Genomic DNA, 21,508 nt, shown 5'->3' with positions numbered 1-21,508 from the left:
TCAGTGGGGTTATTTGCTGTTGCTCATGAACATTTGATTTGCAGCAGCAGCACAGGTGATATTACCAGTTTCTTCTTATATCCTCAAGCTAATAATTCACTGTACCATAGGAAGCCTGTATAAGATGACTGAAAAGGGCAAAAAAAAGTTTTGGGAAATATCTAATTCCTGAAATGATAAGAGGCTAGATCAACTTTTCTTTTTTTTTCCTAACCAAAAATCACAAATTTCTATTTTCACATTATTTTTATAGCAGCTGCTGAATATGCTTATGGCAATTTCCACTTAAAAGAATAACCATGATTTTTGTAGATTTGCCCTGTATTAAAAATTTTTGGCCTAGCAGTATCTGGTATCTGAGCAATACAATATTACATAAAATTCTTGGATTTTAATAACATTTCTGGATATGGATCAGTTAATAAACTTTGTTTCACCAACTACCTAACAGATACCCAGCTACGACTGCTTAATGAATGTTTCCCTGAAATGAAATCTGGAACATTTTGAACTATCAGACTGATGGAAAAAATAATTCTCTGTAAGAAAACCCTGTTGCAGATTCAGTTCTACATAGCTGAAGCTCACTTTATTTCAATTGGCAGTGTCTTCACGTTTGAAAATCTTCTCATATGGCATTGTGGCAGTCTTTTATGTTCACAGTGATTATTTACTGAACAATATGCTAAAATAGGTTGCTGGAAGTGCAAGGCCAACTGTTCCCATGCAATCTAGCTTCCGGAAGTGCTGTATCCCTTCTGGACCTATAGGTTCTGCACGGTAAGGTAGGCACAGAGCCTTTTCCAGGGGCAGGCTTGAAATGCTTGAACATTACATTAGGACTAAAAGTCTGCACACTTTGAAGTGGTGTTACACAAAGTCAAGTGGCCGAGCTGCAAATGTTAAGCCCTCTCCCTGCTCTGGGGTGCAAAATGCAGAGCTGCACCTGGTGATGGAAGCTGCACCTGCAATGGGAACTGCACCTGGTGATGGAAGCTGCACCTGGTGATGGAAGCTGCACCTGCAATGGGAGCTGCTCCTGCAGTGGGAGCTGCACCTGCAATGGGAGCCATACAGTCCATGACAGCTGCCTCTTGCTGCCCTCAGCTGCAGGTGTCAGGATCATAAGGCCACCTATGCACTGCCTGGAAGGCTTGCAACGTGCCCTGAAGAAAACTGCGACACCTTGGGCTGCCATGCTTCCATCTTTCTTTTTATGAGAAGGAAAGACTGGAAAGTGGGAACAAGCTCCAGTGCCTGAGCTTACATTACAAACCTGTCAGGGAGATGCCAGCCAGCTCTAGCATGAACCCAAGCTGGACAAGCACAGGCTTGCTTTGTAGTCCTGTTGTACAACCCTGAGCTCAAGGCAATAAATCAGCTGCCTTGTTCCCATCTTAACACTTTTATAGCCCCTGCTACAGACACTGCCTCATAATATTATCACAAAAAAATAATATTTGTGATGATGGTGGAGTTGAACCAGCAGTGAGTGCAACTTAGGCACTGAGCTGATGATGAACACTGACTGTGGAGAGGCAGCCACAGCTACAGTAATGAAACATTGGGGACTGTGGTTCCTGTGATAAACAACATGCCACTTCTTTGCTGCTTCCACCAAAGCATTGTATAAGACACTACTAATCAGCTGCATGTAGGTGACATAGCAGTTGCCAAATTGCTAATTTATGGGGGTTTGTCAGGCAAATAGCAGCAGTGGCTGTGGAAGAACTATTAGCAAATGTGAAAATGGATTTTGCTTCATAATTGTCAGGATGCTGTAATACATTGGTAATCAGACAGTTTAGGCAGCTCCACCTTTTTTCCAAAATCATTAATTAGAACAGTTCAGCTAAGCCAATGGTGTACATTTCTCCTGAGTTCATGAACTGGCTTTTGACAGAAAAACATGCAGACAGGAAAAGGGGGGAAAAAACCCACAAAGGTGGAACTTAGGCATCCTAGTTAGGGACTGCCTTTTTCTTTCATGGCATAAGTGAAAAGATACCAAAAATGACCTTTTCACAAAACAAATACCTTTCAATCTTGTCAGCTCAACATGAGTGTGGGTATTTCAGCTGCTGGGCTGAACTACAAAATGTCACAAACATCAAATGCAGGTGTATTCTCTCTGGTATAGACACTGGGGTTGCAGCGTCATTTTTGCAAAAGTAACAAAACAAAACAGAGCTTACTACACCTGCTGAGGAAGGAAGGCAGCACAGGAGAACATCTAGTCCAAGGAAAGATTTCACAACCTCTCTGGGCAACCTGTGCCAGTGTTTGATCAGTCTTTGAGAAAACATTTAAGTGGAACTTCCCATATTTCAAATTGTGCCAATTACCTCTTCTCCTGTCACTGAGCACTAGAGTCTGGCTCTGTCCTCTTCCCTCATCCCCACCCAATCTGGTATTCATGCCAATGGGTAAGATCCCCTAAATCTTCTCTTCTCCCAGCTTACAGTCCCAGCTCCCTCAGGCCCTCCTTACATGCCAAATGCTCCAGTCCCTTAATCTTCCTTGTGGCCTTTCACTGGGCTTGCTCCAGTAATTCAGGTCTCTCTTGTGCTGGGGAGCCCAGCAGTGAACCCAGAACTCCAGATACGTCTCACGAGTGCTGAATGGAGGGGGAGGATCACCATCCTCAGTCTGGTGACATCCTGCCTGCTGCAGTACATGGGCACAGCCAATCAGGTCCCAGGGGCCAAAAGACAATACAAAACTTGTCATAGAATCACAGAACCATTTAGATTGGAAAATATCTGTAAGATGATTGAGTCCAACTGTTAATTTTGCACTGCCAAGTACACCACAAAACCCTCCTCCTTAATGCCCAAGCATTTGTAGAAATTGGAAACTACTCAGCCAACCAGCTAGGAATGTGAAGGCAACATCAGAAAGCTGCTTGGGGGAGAACTTTTTCAAGCATTCTGGGGCATTATGCTGAGGGATTTATTTTATTCCTATACTTAATCTACCTAATCTTTTGTCATTTTCAGATAACACTAGTAAACTTTTACATAAACAAACTACTCAACTATTCAGCTGGAAGCCGTGTGTGGAAGCCATTCTCTAGCCCTTCTCATTGTACAGAGACTACAGCTGTTAAATGTTGACACTTTTTTTTTTGCCTGTTTAAGAGACAATCAATTTATAGAAAAATTTCACAAGTCTATGTAGTTTATCTTCACAAGTCTTTTTACTTTAGCTTTTGGATTGAAACACTTCAAGCACTTCAAACAAGTATCACATGGCGTTCTGAAGCCTGCTACAGAAATCATAATAAAAGGCCTATTGTAGAAGAAGCACCTAAACACACAAAGAAGACATGATTCATTGGGACTGGGATAATTCAACGTCTTCTGTAGAGAAGTATTTACTTCTTCCTGATTCACCATTACCTGAGGTGTTTCTCTAAGCAGCAGCAAAGTGTCAAAGGTAAGAAGAATTTTAACAGCTCAGCATATGAATAACAGGCTTATAGTGAGACACAGCAAACCAAAGCTGTCATAAGGAAGATGAGATAGACAGGTTTGCTCAGGGATTGAACACTATAAGCAACTCAGTAGTGCTGGCTGCAGATGTGCCTGTGCACACACACATGGGAGAAAGGCAATGAAAGCCCATAAAAATGGATAAGAGAAACTTTTAGAGATGCAGTGCAGCCTGGAAAGGGGTGTGGAATTATGACCAAAACTAGACTCCTACTCTATTCAGAGAAATGGGATTTTGTAGGTGTTTGAAATAACAGATTTGTAGTAAAGAAAAAGCAGGCTCTGTATCAATTCTTTTTTTGAATGAAAAAGCTTGTAAGACCCTGAATAATGACTAAACCCTCAGGTCAAAGGTACACCTACCTGGACAGGAGAGAAATTGAGATGCTATCCTTGCTGAGCCAAGGTGAAAAGAAGATATTCATTGAGCTTAATCAAAAAGTTAACTGAAAGTATTTAAACAAACCTGGCAGAAGAGCTAGAGGCTTTACTGCAGGACTATAGAAAGCCTGAGAATGTCTCCAAAGGCCTCAACACCCACAGCTGCAATTTTTGCTGCGGAAAAACATCCAAAGAATGGTTGAAACCTGGCTTCTGAATTGCTTTTGGAGGTTTTAGGAGGCTTGATCATAGGTTTGCTATTTATAAAAAAAGAGCCAGAGTCAACACATTTCTGGACTCAAATCACTGTAACTATAAAAAGCCATGAAATATAATTTCTAAATATGCATGTTAAGTATCAAGCAGATACTTGATAGCAGATACTCATACAAGAAAGGAGTTCAACTATTGATTTACACAACAAATTTTTGTTCTGGACAGAAGGACAAAATCCTTGTTATTTTGCACAAAATCACCCTGGGAGGATATGAACTACCTACATTTTTATTTAGAAGCCTCTTAATGCCTCATATTTCATGGGTGATGGATAGCTGTCTATATTTCACAGGAAGAGCTGCCATGCAGGAAGGCGTCCTTCAGACAAGAATCACAGAATAGCTGCTTGTGATAATGGTTTACAGTGCACTTGCAGCAAATATGAAATCCCTTCAGAAGCAAAGATGGTTTTTATAAAAAAGATAAAATCAGAACTGAATTCTGGGGACAATCAGGCAATAATTCCATTGTGAATTGTGATTGTGGAAGAGCCATAAATCAGGCAAAGATCTGCCCAGCAGTGTAACCCACTTGCCAGCAGAGTTATCTGAAACATTCAAGTCTCTGGCAGCAATTTTAACTAATGAATCCACTGTAATTAACTCATTAGCAGTTGTTCCAATGACTTTAGCACTGTAAGCCGCTGAGGCTCCAGAAAGCTAGATATTTTAGAGGTTGTAAATTTTGCTAGAATGTGGCAGATGTTTGCACAAGGTTCTCCTCAGTAAACAGAAGTGAGTTCAACCACCTTCCCCTTCTTGGGCAAATGTAACATTCGTGGCAACCCTTCCAGGCAGAACACATCCTATGGTGCTTTTCCATGGCTAATCAGGCTGCACAGCAAGGCCAGCAATATACACACATCCTTTTATGCTTCACAGTCAGGTCTTTCTTTACTTTTGGGGCTAAAACAAAACCTCCTACAGCTACAGCTCCATTAGGGACTACAGCAGCTGGCAGTCCTGACTTTGTGCAGCAAAGAACAATAGATGTATAACACACAAAGGTCATTTCTGTGACCGAGTGGGACCTGCTCTAACAAGTTATGAATATGTAGCCAAAAATGGAGTTTGACAGGTGTTTTCTGTTCTCTAGGCTGAAGTCCTGCACAATGCACTCTTCCCTTAAGTGGGTCTTGCAAAAGCTACTGAAACCCACTACCGCATCATACCAAGCCCCATATCAGTCGATGCTCCTCCTTGACCAGGACTGCATGACCCAAAGGCTTCCTTGCAAAGCATCCCAAGCAGGAGCACCTTATCCAAGTCCATACTGCACAGGTTCAGGCACTGAGAGAGGACAGGCCGCTGGGGGGCCAACTATGTAGCTACCAACTGCATCCTCACTTAGATCTCACCCAGATTCTCTGTATGTGCCATGTACAAGGCCAGAATGCTGCCTAGCCAACACTAATCCCAGTGTGCAAGTGGGACCAGAGGGTCTTTCCAACCTAGGCAGCCCTCAGCATCCCCTGCTCCTTTTCATCAGGGGTACAGCCTTCCAGTAAAAACATATTGCAAGAAAAGAGGGAGAAAAGCCACTCCACACCAGGACAGCTATCCACACTTATCGTTCAGAATCCATTCTTGCCAGTACTCCCCAAGGACAACACATGCAACTCTTGGCCTTCACTAGGCTGGACTCCTTGAAGATCCCTCTTCCACAGGGGATGGTCTCCTCCAAGTCTTTCTGGCACATGTGTGTTTTACCACCATCCCTGTCAACTCTGCTGCTACTGGTTATGTCACACTCCTCCCCATGGAGAGACACTGTGCCATGTTTTCCCGTGGGACTGGCTCTGACATGCACAACAGAGCTAGAAAAGCCTAGCCTGCCCTCGGTTAATATGCCTAGTACAATCCTTTATACTCTAAGGCAGAGGATCTGGACAGACTTGTTGCTTTGAGAATAACAACACATGTTTCAGCACTTAAGTTGTTTCTTGTATCAGATGCTCAATGCAGAATCATCTGCATTTTATTTTTAAATATTGAGAGAAACATTTTATGAACTGCCACTATCGAGTCTGGCAGATAATAAGTGCAGCTGGGCCATAGTTTCTAGAGTTTCATCACAGTTTGGTAGTAGTTAAGCATTTTCTAATGAAAGCTAGAATTTGTAGACACTGACAACATACCGGAACTGCAGGGGGTAGAAAAACACAAAACCAGATAATTCTGAAAGACGTCAGTGAAGATCATGAGAATTTGCAGTCCAGGCAATGCCTGCCCATGTCTGGGTACAGCAAAAACAAGCACCCTGGGGTGCTGCTCTATTTCTTTTAGATCTGGACCCTCCTGACACTAAAAGAGAACTGGGGGAGGAAAGGACAGCTCGGTTATGGAGGCTGGAAGGAACAGGACAGCCCAGTCAGGACACACCCGGGGTGCTGGTCTGACTTTGTTTAGCTCTGCCTGCAGCCAAACTCCAGCTTGTAGTAGTGATTATATAGCTCCTAGTGCACCAAAAACATGGCTCCTCAAAAGCCATGAGGAGATTTAAGATCTGTTGGGCCAAACACCCTCCCAAACAGTGTCCAGGACAGCTGGCAGCTGGCAGCTCAGCCACAGACCAAACACACTTAGAAGAAGCACCAAATCTCCCCTGATCTGCTGGCAGAGCAGCAGCTCTGTGCCGGTGAGCTTGAGCCCTTCAGGAAGATAAAATTCCACCACTCCTGTGGTGTTGGCACTAGCTAACTGGGCAGACAGGACAGATGACCCCAGAACAAAGTAAAACTCAGCAGCAAATGCCAAGCAAGACAGGATGTCACTTCAGCTCCATCACAATGTGCCAGACAGGTGAGGATACAGCCCCTGAAGCAGAGATCTCAAACTTTTGGTGTAGCAGATAGCTGAGGTAGCTGTCCCCACATCTTTAGCTAAGTTTCATATGCAAATAGGGTCTCATCTTGCATGTTTGATAAATAACCTTTACTACTGCTACTGATGTCTTCTTCAGCACAGATAGACTGTGCACTTGCCACAATCAACTGATACAAACCTAGTCTTTCTCGGTCTGCAGCATTCCAGTTTTTGGAGGAGGAAAAGACTAAATTTGAAGCTTAATTATTTAAAATAAATTACTTACCTCACTTAAGAGTTAGAGATGTGATTTAACAAGTTGAGGACTGACATTTAAAAGTTTAGTGGTGAGTCAGACTGTGCCAAAAGGGTGCAATTGAGAACAGAGTGAAAAGTGAATGTAAACTCTCTGGAGCTTTAATCTTGATTGCAATATTACTGACAAAACTCAGCCCAGAACTGACCCAGATTCATCTTGCCTAGCTTTTTAAACATAGATGTGACACCCCATTTAGAAACTGTTGTCCTACACACCATCTGTAGTTTATGGAGAAAAATCAAGACCTCTGGGGGAAATCAGCCTGATCTGAATCCCAGATCTCAACAGCCTGTTAGCAATATTCCCTTCCCGTTTAAAAGAAGTCTCCTGATTGCATCACCCCTTGCATCTGTGAGCTGTAGGAGTCAGGCTGTTCATAAAAATCTGCTTTAGACACCAGAACATCTAGAACTTACCCTCTCTACTCAACTTTCCTAGCTTGCTGTGTTGCCTGCTCTGTCACTCTCCTACAATGACCACAGAGGATTCCTGTGGTTTAGGGGCACAGCCCAACAGGTGCTATTCTGCATACACAACAGGTTAAAGCATGGAGTTTACACAGCCATCTGGAACACATCTCCAGTTCATTTTGAGCACCCATAGGCACAGGACTCCAGATGAAGCCTCATGAGCCTTTTTTAACAGCTGCCAGTTTGTGGTGGCCCCCATGGCCACCAGGGACACTGCTCTGCTGTCCAACTGGACCCACACTCCTCTTCCGAAAAGCTGCCCCAGCCTGTACTGGTATTTGGGGTTATCCTGCCTCAGCTGTTGGTCATTTTGGCCAGACTGCCAGGATGCTTGTCAATGGTAGCCCTGTCCTCCCGCCTATCAACCTGGTGTCATTCAGGGAAGGCTCTGCTTCCATTTACTATCTTTCCAGGCATTTCAAAAGGTAAAAACATCCCACCTTTGTTTCCTTTTGCCTCTTTCTGAATCCTCCCATACAAGGGGCATCATTACAAAGTGGAATAAGAAACTATGTGTGACAGATTACCATGAGACTGCATTAACAAAGCTCAGAAAAAGGAATAGAATGGGAAAACTTTCACTATTCTTGTGTTTTAAGTGCACACAGACAATGCAAGATTCCTATTTGCCCTAAAGGTACATAAATTTTTACAGGCTTTATTTGCTGGAAACAAAGCGTAATATTCAGTATCACGGCACAATGATGGGGGTCTGTAAGCTGTGCAGTCACTGGCTAGATCAATAAAATAAAAATGCAGTTTCAAATCGACCAAACATAAAATAACATCTCTGAAGGCAAAGAACCAGAACAGTCTACAAGGTTGATGGACTGTTGAAGAAAAAGATTCAAGAATTCTTTCAGTAAAGTTCTTCAATTTGTCAAGGTGTAATAAACTGGTATTTAAAAATATACACTGTAATATGCTTAGCGTAAAAATCAAGAGAGGCCATACCACCAATATAACTAACTAACTAACTAGATTCTACTATCAAAACACTGTATTAATTTTGCATTTTTTTGAATAGGAAAAAAATATCATTTCCTGTGGTGTACTCAAGGTGAAGAGGGATTAAAGTGATAACATTCAAAAGAAGTGCATTTGTTTATATCATCTAAAATAGGTGGCAAATAATGACACAGAAGAAAATATCAAGATGACAGTGTAAGCTATGGAAGATGTTAAGATGCCCTTTCATGCTGAAAAGCAATGCTGTAATAGCCCTTTCCAGTTCCATGTATCTCTGTTTTCCCTAATTTTTCCCCAAGATTCTCCATATTTATAAGTGGTTACTGTTTCAAACTTGTGATCAGACTTCCAACACTTTTTTTTTTGCAATAGGGATACTGCCTAGTTTCAGAATTCCTACAGGAAGTTAAAGTTCTGCAATCACAGTTTGCATTTGGAGATAAGAAAACATTTAGTTATCCCCATCCTGTGAACCAGCTCCCCAGTTAGGGACGATAGACCCTAAGAAGATCTTTTTGTTTCTGTTTTTTCTGCAGAAAAGACAACAGACTAGTCTTTAAAGCACACCCACATGACATATGGAAAATCTAATTCCAGGTGTTTCATTGGTATTGACCACAGCAGGGATTTAAACACAGGTGTCACAGGGCAGTGTCCTAAGTGGAATCAGAAGGCTCATGCTATTAGGAGCACTTTGCAAATGGTCCATGAGCTGAGAACAGCAGGAGCATATCCACATATTGCACTGATGCTTCAGGAGTTCACGGGGTGAGAAGCACAGCAGGGCTGGGAACAGGACACTGGGAACAGGCTTCAGATTTTAAGGATAGAACTCCATAGGAAGAGATTGCTTTCCTTAGAGTAAAGAGAAGAAAATCACAAGAACACTGGCTGGAAGACACCCCCAGTGGTCACCCAGAGCAACCTCCTGCCCAAAGCCAGCACCCGCTCGGTTCTGCCATGGCTTGGTCTTGCTCAGTCTTGAATACTCTGACAGGCAAGGAGGGCATCACCCACCCATAGATAAGGCTTCTTCTTGCATCTAATCTGAGCCCTGCAAGCTTCAGTGCAGCCATTTGTCCCTTACCATATGTTTTGACTCCACCAAGAAGACTTGGGCTCCGTCATCTCTATCCCTGTTCTTTAAATAGCTATACACTGCTCTATACCATACCCACCCTTCGACTTCTTCACTGATTCGCTCAATCTCACACTGTAGTGCTTGTTGACCCACTGGACCCTCTTCTGTAGGTAAAGAGATGCTACTGCTCCTCTGAGGGATATCCAAACAAATCAGGAAACACTGCATTAGGTCACTTCAAGGTTATTCTCCTTTTTTTCCCTTCCCTGAACTTTTTTTGCAAAACAAGCATATTACCACAAATTGCTGCAATGATACAAATTAACCTTATCTGATAAAAATTAACATGACCAAAAAGCTGTTCCATTGATCCATGACAAAATAAGGGGTTATCTTCTTTACTTGAGGTGCCTAACAAAGACAAATAAAGAAACAAAGAAAGATTTACGCCTAGGCTGTTCTTTTATTCCTAGCTGAAAATTGAAAAAAGCACCTGAAAAGAGCAATTAATCTTCCTTATCTGAGCTGAGTTATCATAAGAGGCATCGCCTTCTGGAGTTGTCTGTTCACTTCATTGCCTACAAATGCAGGGTGATAGACTTAGGCTCAGACATCGAACTTAGTGTAGATGACTCCCATGTTACTAGCAGTGTTCTCTAATAATATGCAAGCTAAACAGACAAGCTAACTTCCTCTCCTAAATTCAATCTGGTTTGATAAAGCAAGCAGGAGTAAAAATGTGGTTATGTTTTGATAAAACAAGAAGCAGTTACAAATCTAAATGCAAGGATGGCATTAATGGTGCAATTTCATCACTCTCCAAAGCTAATGTGCAGCCATTACGCTTTCTTTTAGTACAGTGTAAAATGTACATTGTATATTTAACTCAAGAGTTTGGAGACTCTGGGAAGTTTCACTGCTTTCTTACTACAGTGGACACCTTAACTCTGTTCTCTTACTTCATTCATCTCCTCTATGAAATTCCTATACATTATTATAAAAGGAACACATGACATCTCCTAATGTTATTCTCAATTGCACATTGTTATTTTATATGATTTGTCAATATTACACTCATGATGTGTAGAAATGTAAGCCCTTCTCTACTAAAAAAACACTCCAAAGCCTAAGCTCTAGCATTATTCATACCCCTGCAACATCATGGCAGATTTAATTTATCAGCACCACTGTGTTTTTCAAAGCTGACAGCAAGGAGTAAGAGCATCGTGAGGGGTCATCACATTTCACAAATGTTTTGGCTGGGAGAGGTAGATCAAAAGGCATTTTGGCAAGGAAAAAGAGGACCCCTAGGAACAGAAATGTAAGAAAAGTACCTAAGTTAGGAATTTATCCACCTCCTCACTCTGGAGTAGAAGCAGTGAGGAACTGAACTGAAACCCTGGCTTGCCCTCAAGCAGCCAGGAGGTGTGATAGACTGGACTAGACCAAGAAAACTGAGAACACACCGAACAAGGGGGCCGGAAAGTGAAGATGAAGAGTGGTACCTTCACACCAGTGCAGGAGCAGCCCTTCCTGAGGAAACAAGGAAAGCCTTCTGAAGGAAGGAAAGTCATCTGAAAGCCTTTATGCGCAAGGTCTGATTTCTACACAAGGTGTTTTTCAAAGCTCTTCAATCGTGCAGATCACTGTTCCATGACTGATATTGCCAGCCTGTCAAAGAAAAATAGTTGGGACCAGTGAAAAAACTTAAATCTTAACTACTACAGTTTTTTTTCTTCTATAAAATGCTTATTTTATACCCATTTATATACAGGAACACCTATGAAACAAAGTAGACAGTGTAGAATTGCAATTCTATGCTTTTTAACAGAAACACTGTAGTTCTGCCTAAGCCAAAATTATTCAAAGGCAAAACATATTTACTGATGGGATGAGAAATTTAGTGTAGCAAAGATCTTATTTAGCCTCGATAAAGTCTGAGCAAGAAAGAGAATGAGAGACAAATTCACAGTAGCACTGGCACTGAGGATACAGAGACAAGCTTGGTGGGGGGGAGGGCCAGGGTGAGATGGACATTTAATACCATAGTTTTGGCAAAGACTCACATCCTATAATTTTAGCTATCAACAGAGCATCCTCCAGAGAGTGGTGCAAAGCCTAAATTCCAACTCCTTCCAGTCCCTTCCAGAGAAGTAAAGACAAACTCAATTACTAACAGAGGGATCTGTAATTGTTGACTGGAGTTAAAGAGAAGTATTAATTTTCTTCTGTCAAATTTAAATAGATTTATATTTGGCTTATCAAAGGTATTCTGGTACATAATGGTGCAAAAAAAATATCCAGCAGAGAATTGGTAGCAAAAGCAAAATACTTCAAAATTAAGCCCTGTGCCATACCTTGGAGTCACAGCCTTCAGCTCCAGCAGTTTCTGCTTCTCCAGCTCCCTTATCTACCTTTCTATAACGAGTCCAGCTCACAGAAGGTGAGTTCTCTGAGCACATTTTCAGATCAAGAACCTTATTAAAGGAACATAATGTGAGGAAGATAGGACCAAGTGATTGACAGTAATTGTATTGGAAATGGGAAAGGCTGCATAGCCTTTTTGAAGTGCAGATTTCTCAGGACTGTGAGAGGTTGAGATCCAATGCTGCACTGGGTCCATTAAACAGCTTTTTCGGCCAGAAGGGCCTTCAGAGTCTCACTTCACAGGCCACAACATTTCACTGTTTAATTCCTTCATTAAAGCAGTAAAAGTTCATTGTGCTGTATCATATCTAGATTAAAAGGATTTTCAATGAAAAGAATAATCTTTAAAACTCCTAGATAAAGTTATTCCAACAGTTATTTAGCCTTGCTGTGAAAAGTCCTCTTTTTTGTCGCCTGAAATAATCTGGTTTTAGAGATTGAGTAGCATCATGCTTTCATTCACTGGATTAAATTGTCATCCTGTATCAAAAAATGTCACTGTGTAGCAACTCTTAAACCACGATAAAATAGCATACCAACCTTCTCTTTGTCAAAAGATTGTGCTTCTTCACTTCTCCTCACAGGCAGCATGTCCAGACCTCTGACTGTGCTGGAAGATTTCAGAGGCATTTAAAACATCAGCACCACAACTGGACTCAGACCCCAGCAGCAGCTTCACCAGGACAGAAGTCACATCATACCTTAACTCCTACAGGATATCTCTTCACCAGATATATTCAGGTATCCCTGGTTTCCTTAGTGCCACACTGTACACGGGGTGGTTCCAGAGTTCCCTGATAGCACAATGGCTTTGTACCACCAGTCAGAGGTGACAGCTGTAGAAAACAAGAGCCTGAAACAGCTGAGTGAATGCTGTCTTATGAAAGACTATGTTGTGGTGATGCCTAAAGACTTTTAGCTTTTTTCATGTATTTGTAGCCTTGTAGATTTTTAACATATAGTTGTATAGTTTCTAGTACTTTTCCTGCCCTTTCTCACATTTTAGAATAATGAGCTAACCCTTTCTAACACATTCTTGAAATTCTGTTTAGTCTTATTCTCAAGAAGATAATTTCTGACAAGGACATCTTGTTTTTCACCAGAATTTGAGAGACATAACAAGATATAGGGCAAAGAACCTCCTGGACCAACTCCAAGGGGCAGACACAAGGGTGGGTTACTGGGGCAACTGATCTCTTATTGGATGTACCTGCTAGATATACTAATAATTAACCTTTTAATAATTGCAGAAATCCTGTATCACATGTGTGCATAGCCATATTTGTGCACCTGAAAGCTTTCATTGAAGAACTGCTTTTTATCTTACCCCTCTTAATATTGTTTGGAAAGTTTTTGTCTTTTGATTCTAGGCAGCAGTGGAGTCAAAAATACCTGAGCTAGCTTTTAAAAACTTCACTGTGACAGCACGGAGCTCCATACAGCTAAATTTATCTTGTTTCTTGGCAGTCTACAGCATAGACATACTGGGTAAGATTCATCTGGCCAAGTGTAGACATACACATCTGAGCCAGACACCCTTGGCTCCTATATGGACATCTTCTCTGAGAGTAGGTGTTTGAAATAGATTACATGAGTCACCCCTTAAAAGAGCCTACTTTTCTCCATGGATCATACAGGGAACCTAGAATAGCTCAGAGGTAGGCACCTCCAGGATGTAGTAAAGTTTGCCAAATTGAATCCCACCCACTCCAAGGAGAGAGGAAAGACTCTTGAAAAAACCCATCAGAAAATTTCAAAAGTCCTGTTTTTGCCTTTTTCTTCTTCCCTTTTCCATCAGGCTAGGTATGAAAACACTGAGCATTTGAGGCAAAATTGAAAAGAGTTTTGTCAAACTTCTTCATTCAAAATGAACTTTTCCAAGTACTGCTTCACTTCAAACTTGCATGTATTAAGAATTTCAGATTAATTTGCTTTATTTAAAGAATCTCTGGTAGAAAGTTACACTTTTCCATATAACTTTCCATAAACTTTCTGTCATTTCAACATTTTGGTAATTTCTTCCATTTTTCTGTATGATTTCAGATAAGTCTGAAAAAAGGTGAGTGAACACTTCAGTGTTTGCATTATGACACTAATGGATATCAGGGTACTGCACCAATTGCAGCTTGGTTATTTTGGAGACTTTTCTATTTCTTATTTGATTTTGGCAAGCAAAAATAGCTATGTGCAATGTGTTGCTTAGGAACTACATACTAGATACTGCATGAACTCAATAATTATTACTGCAGTTGACCTTCATTTCTTTGTAGACATTAATAATTAGAGTACATATTTTCATTAGGATTCGGGGAAAAAAAAAAAAACAACAACTTAAAACACACAAATCCAGATAACAAAGTATTTCTTTCTGCTTACAACTGTCCAGTCTCATACTGATCAAATGGGAACAGTGTGTAAGTGGTGCTCACAACCTGAGATTCCAAGGGGTCCATGCACCTTCTTCATTTCTTTGATTTATACTGTGAGAACAAAGTGATTGGGCAGGTTGAGCCCATGGTGCTGGAGATAAGGTGTTTCAAGACTTAGTTCAAGAGATTTCAAATGAAGTCCTCTGCTACACATTGCTTCAGTAAAAACAGAAGAAATTATTTTCAGCTGAAAAAATTCCGTTTTAATTTTTTAATCCTTTAGATAGAAAAAATTAGTATTTTATATTAAAATGGTTATTTTAACCCCTCTTCTGTGCTGTTCTCCTGGGATGCAATAGTTTAAGAGAATCAGGAAGATGTGGCCACAGAAATGCCATTTATTTGCCAGTATCAATTGCCCCATGTGCTACTGATCTTAAAAGTTGTGCTAGATAAATGAGCTGGAAGAGACTCACAAATACAATGTTCCTGTTGTCCTCTCTTTGGTTACTCTGATACATTCATCTTCCACGTGCAAAGTTTTCTCTTACTGGCCTATCGAGCATTTGAAAGAAGTAATACTTCTTCCTGTACTACAGCATTATTTCTCTTTTTCCTTGTTTGAAGAAGACAACCAAAGATGTTCTCATTTTAAAAGGTGACTGAAAATACAAGAAATTCTCAAAATTGCTTTAAAGCAAGTTAAATTAAAGTTTCGCCTTTGAACTGGGATGGAACATTATAGGTCAAATTTTCATTTACTTTGGGGTTAATCTGAAGTTTTGGGTGTTCTTCTGGTCTTTCTCAGCAGCCTTTTGAAGTTTCAGCAATGAAAAAGGTTAGCAGGCAAAAGCTGAAAAGTGGGGTATTTCTGAGTACACTAAATGAAATGCACCTTTTACATCATACCATAAAATTAATTATGCCAGAGAGAAAGCAAACTTGTGTTATACAAGCTCTCAAAGATTTTTCCATGAAAAGAATTCAGACCAACAATCAACACAGACATATGAAACTGCATTGTTACAAAGGTTTTCTCCTCAGAACTTATAATTAATGTAAATTTTAATTCCACACTGCAAGATAATGCTGAATGCCCAAAAGATAAATTATGGCAAGGTAGATTTCAAATAGAAGAAACTATGAAGTATTTAAGAAACTAGATTACATAAACAGTGCTACATTATAAGCATCCAGCTTGTGTGGTAGAGTCCATTTTTATTTAATAACAACATAATGCAGGATCATTTACAGATAAAAGAGCAAGAATCCCATTTTTAGACACAAACCAAATAGTTCTTTGAATGAGACACGGATCGTCGTATATTTACATTAATTAAAAATGACATGAAATCTTATCTAAAGACACTATTGTATCACTATGAAGCATCACTTATACCTTTTACTTGTCAAGTTGTCAAACTTTTTATGAGTAATATCTGAGTTTCCTCAGTCATTCTGTGATTGGTATACAAGCACAGAGCAGTATTTAACTTTTTGACCATGTAACTGCACTTGCTGGCTGACTTGATTGTTTCTGTTGTGGATAGGACAAATTACATTGCACTGGGCTTTGTTGTGGTACAAGGATTGTGTCATCACTTTTCATTATTTAACTCTTTTTTTTTTTCAATACACTCACACTGTAGCTACATCAATTATAATGAAAATTACTAATTACAGTAGTAATACTCATTATGTTGTGCATATATTAACAGCACAAGCAACACTTGATTCCTGGTGTACAGCACACCAGAAATTCAGCTTGATTTTTGTGGCTCTTACTGCATCCCAAAACTGCTCTTGCCCCCAGACAGAAAAGGTCCTTGTGTTACAGCACAGGTTTGTTTCAGAATCGGCACTAACTTGTACATTCATTTTATAAACTTTGAAACTTAAGCATTTTCTCTTCACCTCCAGATTTTCTCACCCCTTGACACCGGTCAACTCTTCAAAGCACCGCCTGACAAGGAGACAGAACAACAGCCTGAACAGAGGCATCTGGCTGGGAAACAGCAGCACCCCCTGACATACATCTGCCACAAGTTTCTTCTAGCCCATCATTAAGACCAGCAGTCATAGACCAAGATTTTTTTTGAAGTCTAATTTGATTTCACACAACAATATCAACAGGCCTAGTGCCATGATTTAGGAGTGTGCTTTTACAATGTACACAGAAAACATCTTGCCAGGGTGTGAATTCTTTTGTGGTTCAATATACAGAAGCCAAAAAAAAAATTCCTGGATTTTATGTTTCCACCTTGGAAAAATTTTGTGGTTTTATCCTGCAAAAAATCCAAACAGTTGAATATTTCTATCTTCTGCAAAGATTTTCCCCACAAGATCAAGTTTGAGAGCTTGTTCTGGGGATGCTCAATAGTCTACAGCCCTGTGTACTGTCACACACGCTCTGTCTCTCACCAGGCATGGTTCTGCAGCTCAGAGTCCAGAGAGAGGGGCAGGGAGGCAACTGCAGAATAGGAGATGCTGCAAACATTGAAAGAAAGACAACCCAGTAGGGACAAGGCATCAAGATGAGCAGAGGAGAGCCCATGTCATGGTCTCCTCTACTCCTCAAACATGTTTATTTGTAAAATAAACCAAACTGCCAACAGCTTTCTGTGTAAGAATAAAAAAAAAAAAAAACCTAAACCAAACAATCAAAATAAAAAACAAACAGCAAAATGTATGTGTATAGTCCTGAATACTCAGTAGCAGCTTTAAATGGACTGAATAAATCCCCTAAACAATAAATCAATGACCATAACAAGAGCACAGATCTGCCTCTCATGTGCTACCTAGCATATATAAATATATTTCCAAAAAAAATTTCACAAGGATTCACTTCTGTCTCAACAGGGACAAGGTAAAGGAAAGGATGATGGTTTAATGCAAGAAGTTAAGGCTGACAGTCTGGAACAGTACTGTTATTTACTTGGCTCTCAAGCACGCCCAAAGCACACAGCTTTGGTACACACCAGGTGAAGAGAGCTTTTCAGGGTGCTTACTGCTGTAGGGCTGTCCAAGACCTTCACTAAGCTGCAGCATTTGGCGTAACTGTTGCAGCAATCCTGCACAATGCCTGTGTGTTTCTCAAAACCCTTTTCCAAGTCTCTGCATGATTTAACTGAGAGCCAATATTCTATTTCCACCATATTTTAAGTTAACGGCACAAAATTCTGGACATATCTTATTACTCTGCTCGTCTTTTCCCCCAGGGCCTTTCGGCCGCCCCTGACATCTTTCTGATTGCAGCCTCTCCTTGCCCAGCAATGCTTCAAGTTTCATCATCCAAATTACTGTACTTTAAATCCCCTGCAGTAACTGTGTTTATTTCCAATATCCCAACAGGAAGACCCCCATCAAGATGAGTCATTCTTATTTCCAAGGGTGTTGTGCTGAGGCCGCTCAGAGGAAGATGCCACAGCAGCTGCTTTGTATTAGCCTAGTGGGGGGAAAAAAGCACAAGACCCTGCTTTCAGCTAAATTTCTTTCCAGCAATACAGACATTTTTTCCAGAAATGATGAAAATTACAACCACTTACTCTAACAAAAACCCTGTTTGAAGCACCAGAGTCCTGAAAACCTCTGGAATTGTGCCATGATGTGCGGAAAAGGGAACCAGCTATTTTAAACCTGCTGCTGTCTGGACAGAAAGCGATGCTTTGCTGTGAACTGCTGGGCCTCTGAGCTGTTCATTCATGCGTTGTTTTTTGGCAGCCTTCACCATTTCCACAGAATCACTGGCAGCAGCCTCACTAGAGAGCAGGTAATTCTGACCCTGCAAGTTATCTACCACTATTAATCACAAACAGGTTTTTAGCTGCCTCCTAGCAGTGATTATTCAGAGTTGTTTTAGGATGGTCTAACACTGCCATGAAATCTCACACATACAGATTCTCTGAGGATTCAGAATAATCCTTGCTTTCCACTCAAAGGAGCACAAGACAAACCTTTCAGCATGTTACTGATGTAGCACAGATAGAGCCAGCTCATGCAGACCTTCAAACAATGGAGCTAGAATTGGGTCAAGATGTAGCAGAAGTCTGAAAAGTTTAGGTTCTAAATCAAAGATGGATTTCCAGCTCTAATTCTGTTATCTTTGAAAAGAATCCTTGCATATTATACACAGGTAGCACAGACTAGTCACTGGACTATAGTATCATTTACTCTTGGGCTCCAGAGAGGTAGTTAAAAATAAACAAATGCCTGTGTGTATCAGCATAAGAACCCCACATCACCAAAACTTCAAGTATCAATGGAAAATTTGTCACCATATGCATGCAGTGCTTAGGTGTGATATGATGTGGCTTTCTGGAGCCACTGCAATTAGTCAGTGATAAACAAAATGAGGAGTCATGGTCAGTGCACAGAAAACACAAGCAAGGCCACCCAACAAGCAGCTGAATTTTCAAAGTGCTGCTTAAACTCTTACAGGCAGTTACAGTGGGACAGCCCAAGGTCAGAGATGCACGATACAGTTTCAGATACGTGGTGGGGAAACATCTTCTCTTAGAGTCCATCTCACATATACAACTTTGAAAGCTGTCATTTTAATTGCAGACTTTTGTTACATTTCCTCTTCCTAGCTACTCTTCTTTTCCCAAGTGAAATGAAGTGGTGCCTGACAGGCTGTTTGGAAGATTTGGGATTTCTTTGTTTTTTGCTCTTAATGTTCTTGCTGAATTTATTTATAGCTTGGCTGGTTATTAGAATTTGTTCCATATGGTAATCTGGCAATGCCAAGACAAGGATTTAAAATTAAAAAATAGATTATTTCAGGAAGAAATATAAAGAATATTTTTGTGATTTGGAAATTCACTCAAAAGTATTGGGACACACACTTTAACCCAGCTTTTCAGGAGAGAAGTGAGGGAAGAAAGTAGCCAGAGGGTAAATAGGAGACTATATGAAAGTAGAAATTTTCTTTCATGTTGTTGGAAAGCGGCCCAAAAGTTCATTGTGTTGAAGCCTACTTCAACAAGAGAAAAGAAGACTGCTTTTCTGGATTAGAGGGTTTTCCAGTCTTCTGCTTCTGTAGAAAATGCAGCTATGAACCCCTGGGAAGAGAGCAAAAAGAAAACAGTCCAGGAAGCAAACAATTTGGATCCAAACTAAGACAAATTAGATACATGCCCGTATAACTATAACAGAAAATACTAATAAATTACATGGTTTCGGTCTTAAGCATATAGAGAAAAGGCTGTTCTGCAATGCCAAGGGGACAATAAGAAATAAGAAATTATATACATCTAGGTCACCTTGAAAATTATGCTTTAATGTTTCAAATGGCATAGTAATACTACAATGCACGTTTTTGACCCCTGTTTCAAAGATGCCTGGACTAGAGTTGACCAAAAATCTCAGATACACATTTGATGAGGGGGCTTTGACTAGAAAAGAGAATTTCCTGCTTTGTAACTGGTTAGAATAGAGATTTGGTTTGCAGCCTACCTTCAGCATAAATTTATAAAAAAAGGAAACACACAAGCAAAACATAACAAAACAGAAAACAGATTTCCAAGTCCCACATGCTTTTGAACAAGTATGTCACAATTTCCCCAGAGTATTCAAACCAGGATGGCAGCAGCACTGGAAAAATATATTGCACAGACAGCATCAGCAAGTGAAAATTGTATTTTTATTACCAATAAAGTAAAAAGTCTGAAATCACAGAAAAAGTACTTTTCCCACATGGACAAATTATTAAAAAATAAACTCATTTAAAGTGAAGACAACATTCTCTATTCCTCCAATTCCAACAATGGAGACCTATATGTAGAACAGAAAAGACTGATCAGTACAATCTTTGCCAAATTCTGATCAAAATTGTACAGGATTCAATATTATCACTAGAAGTGAGGTCAATGTGACATTCAAATATGACTGATTGCAGCCATAAGGTTTGCTTTTTGATTTCAGAGTCTTTTGTAAATCCAAGTAAAAATACTAGAAATCAGGTGTGCTGATGATTTTGTTTCTATTTTGGCCAATGTGCAAAATAACAGTATCCAGTAGCATCAGTCAAAAATACAGGTATTAGTGTACTGATAAGGAAATGAAACTTTGGGTTTCATTTCCTCACCTTGCACTTAAAGGAACAAAGGAGTTTGTTACAAAACTAGTCCTAAGAGGAGTGCTGACACATATTGCTCTCGGTTTCAAGACTTTTAAAAGGGATTCAGTTATTGTGTTAGACGGAGTTTTGAACAAAGGCCAAGATTTGTGATCTTTTACAGAAGTCAGTGAGAGCTGGTTGGCTTATGGGGTCCAGGAAGAAAACAAAACTGTTCCAGAGAAGGGGGCCTGACACACAGAGATGGGACATCATCTGGCTTGATTATTGGGTTGCTGCTATCAACAAGACCCAGCCAAGGGTCCCCAGGTCCATCAGAGAGATGGGGATCTGTCCCAGTCCCTGGGGATCCCCTCTGAGCCAAGCAGCAAGGGAGTGCTGGTCTTCTCTGCCCAGCACACAGAGGAAGTGGCACAACACACTAAGGGACAGCGTTATGGTGGGTCAAATAATCCCATCCCTGCCTGCACCTACACAGTGACAGAGCCCTGAGGCACATATCCCAAGCAGCCTGTCCACCAGGAACACATCCATCACCCTCCAGTGAAGCAAAGAGATGAGTGAGTGCAGGGAGGGACAGAAATATTATGCTGTTCTTGGACAGCAAGAAACCTTGCTGTAGGAAATGGCACAATTGCCAGTGGTGGTTTAAAGCAGCTCAATACACCTGAAGAGAAAGCAGATAATACATCAGTAAAACCACAATGGATATTAGAAGTGCTCAGGCAAATTTTGTACTCCATATATGAGGGGAGAAGAAGTCCTGTGCTCTTCCCCTACTCCAGCAAAATCCATGTGATTTTCATGCCATACTAATTCATTCAATAGTTTGCTCTTCAACA

Source organism: Aphelocoma coerulescens, chromosome 1 (assembly GCF_041296385.1).
Source record: "Aphelocoma coerulescens isolate FSJ_1873_10779 chromosome 1, UR_Acoe_1.0, whole genome shotgun sequence".
Taxonomy (NCBI): domain Eukaryota; kingdom Metazoa; phylum Chordata; class Aves; order Passeriformes; family Corvidae; genus Aphelocoma; species Aphelocoma coerulescens.
The sequence above is the reverse complement of the archived record's forward strand: the minus strand, read 5'-3'. Positions refer to the sequence as shown.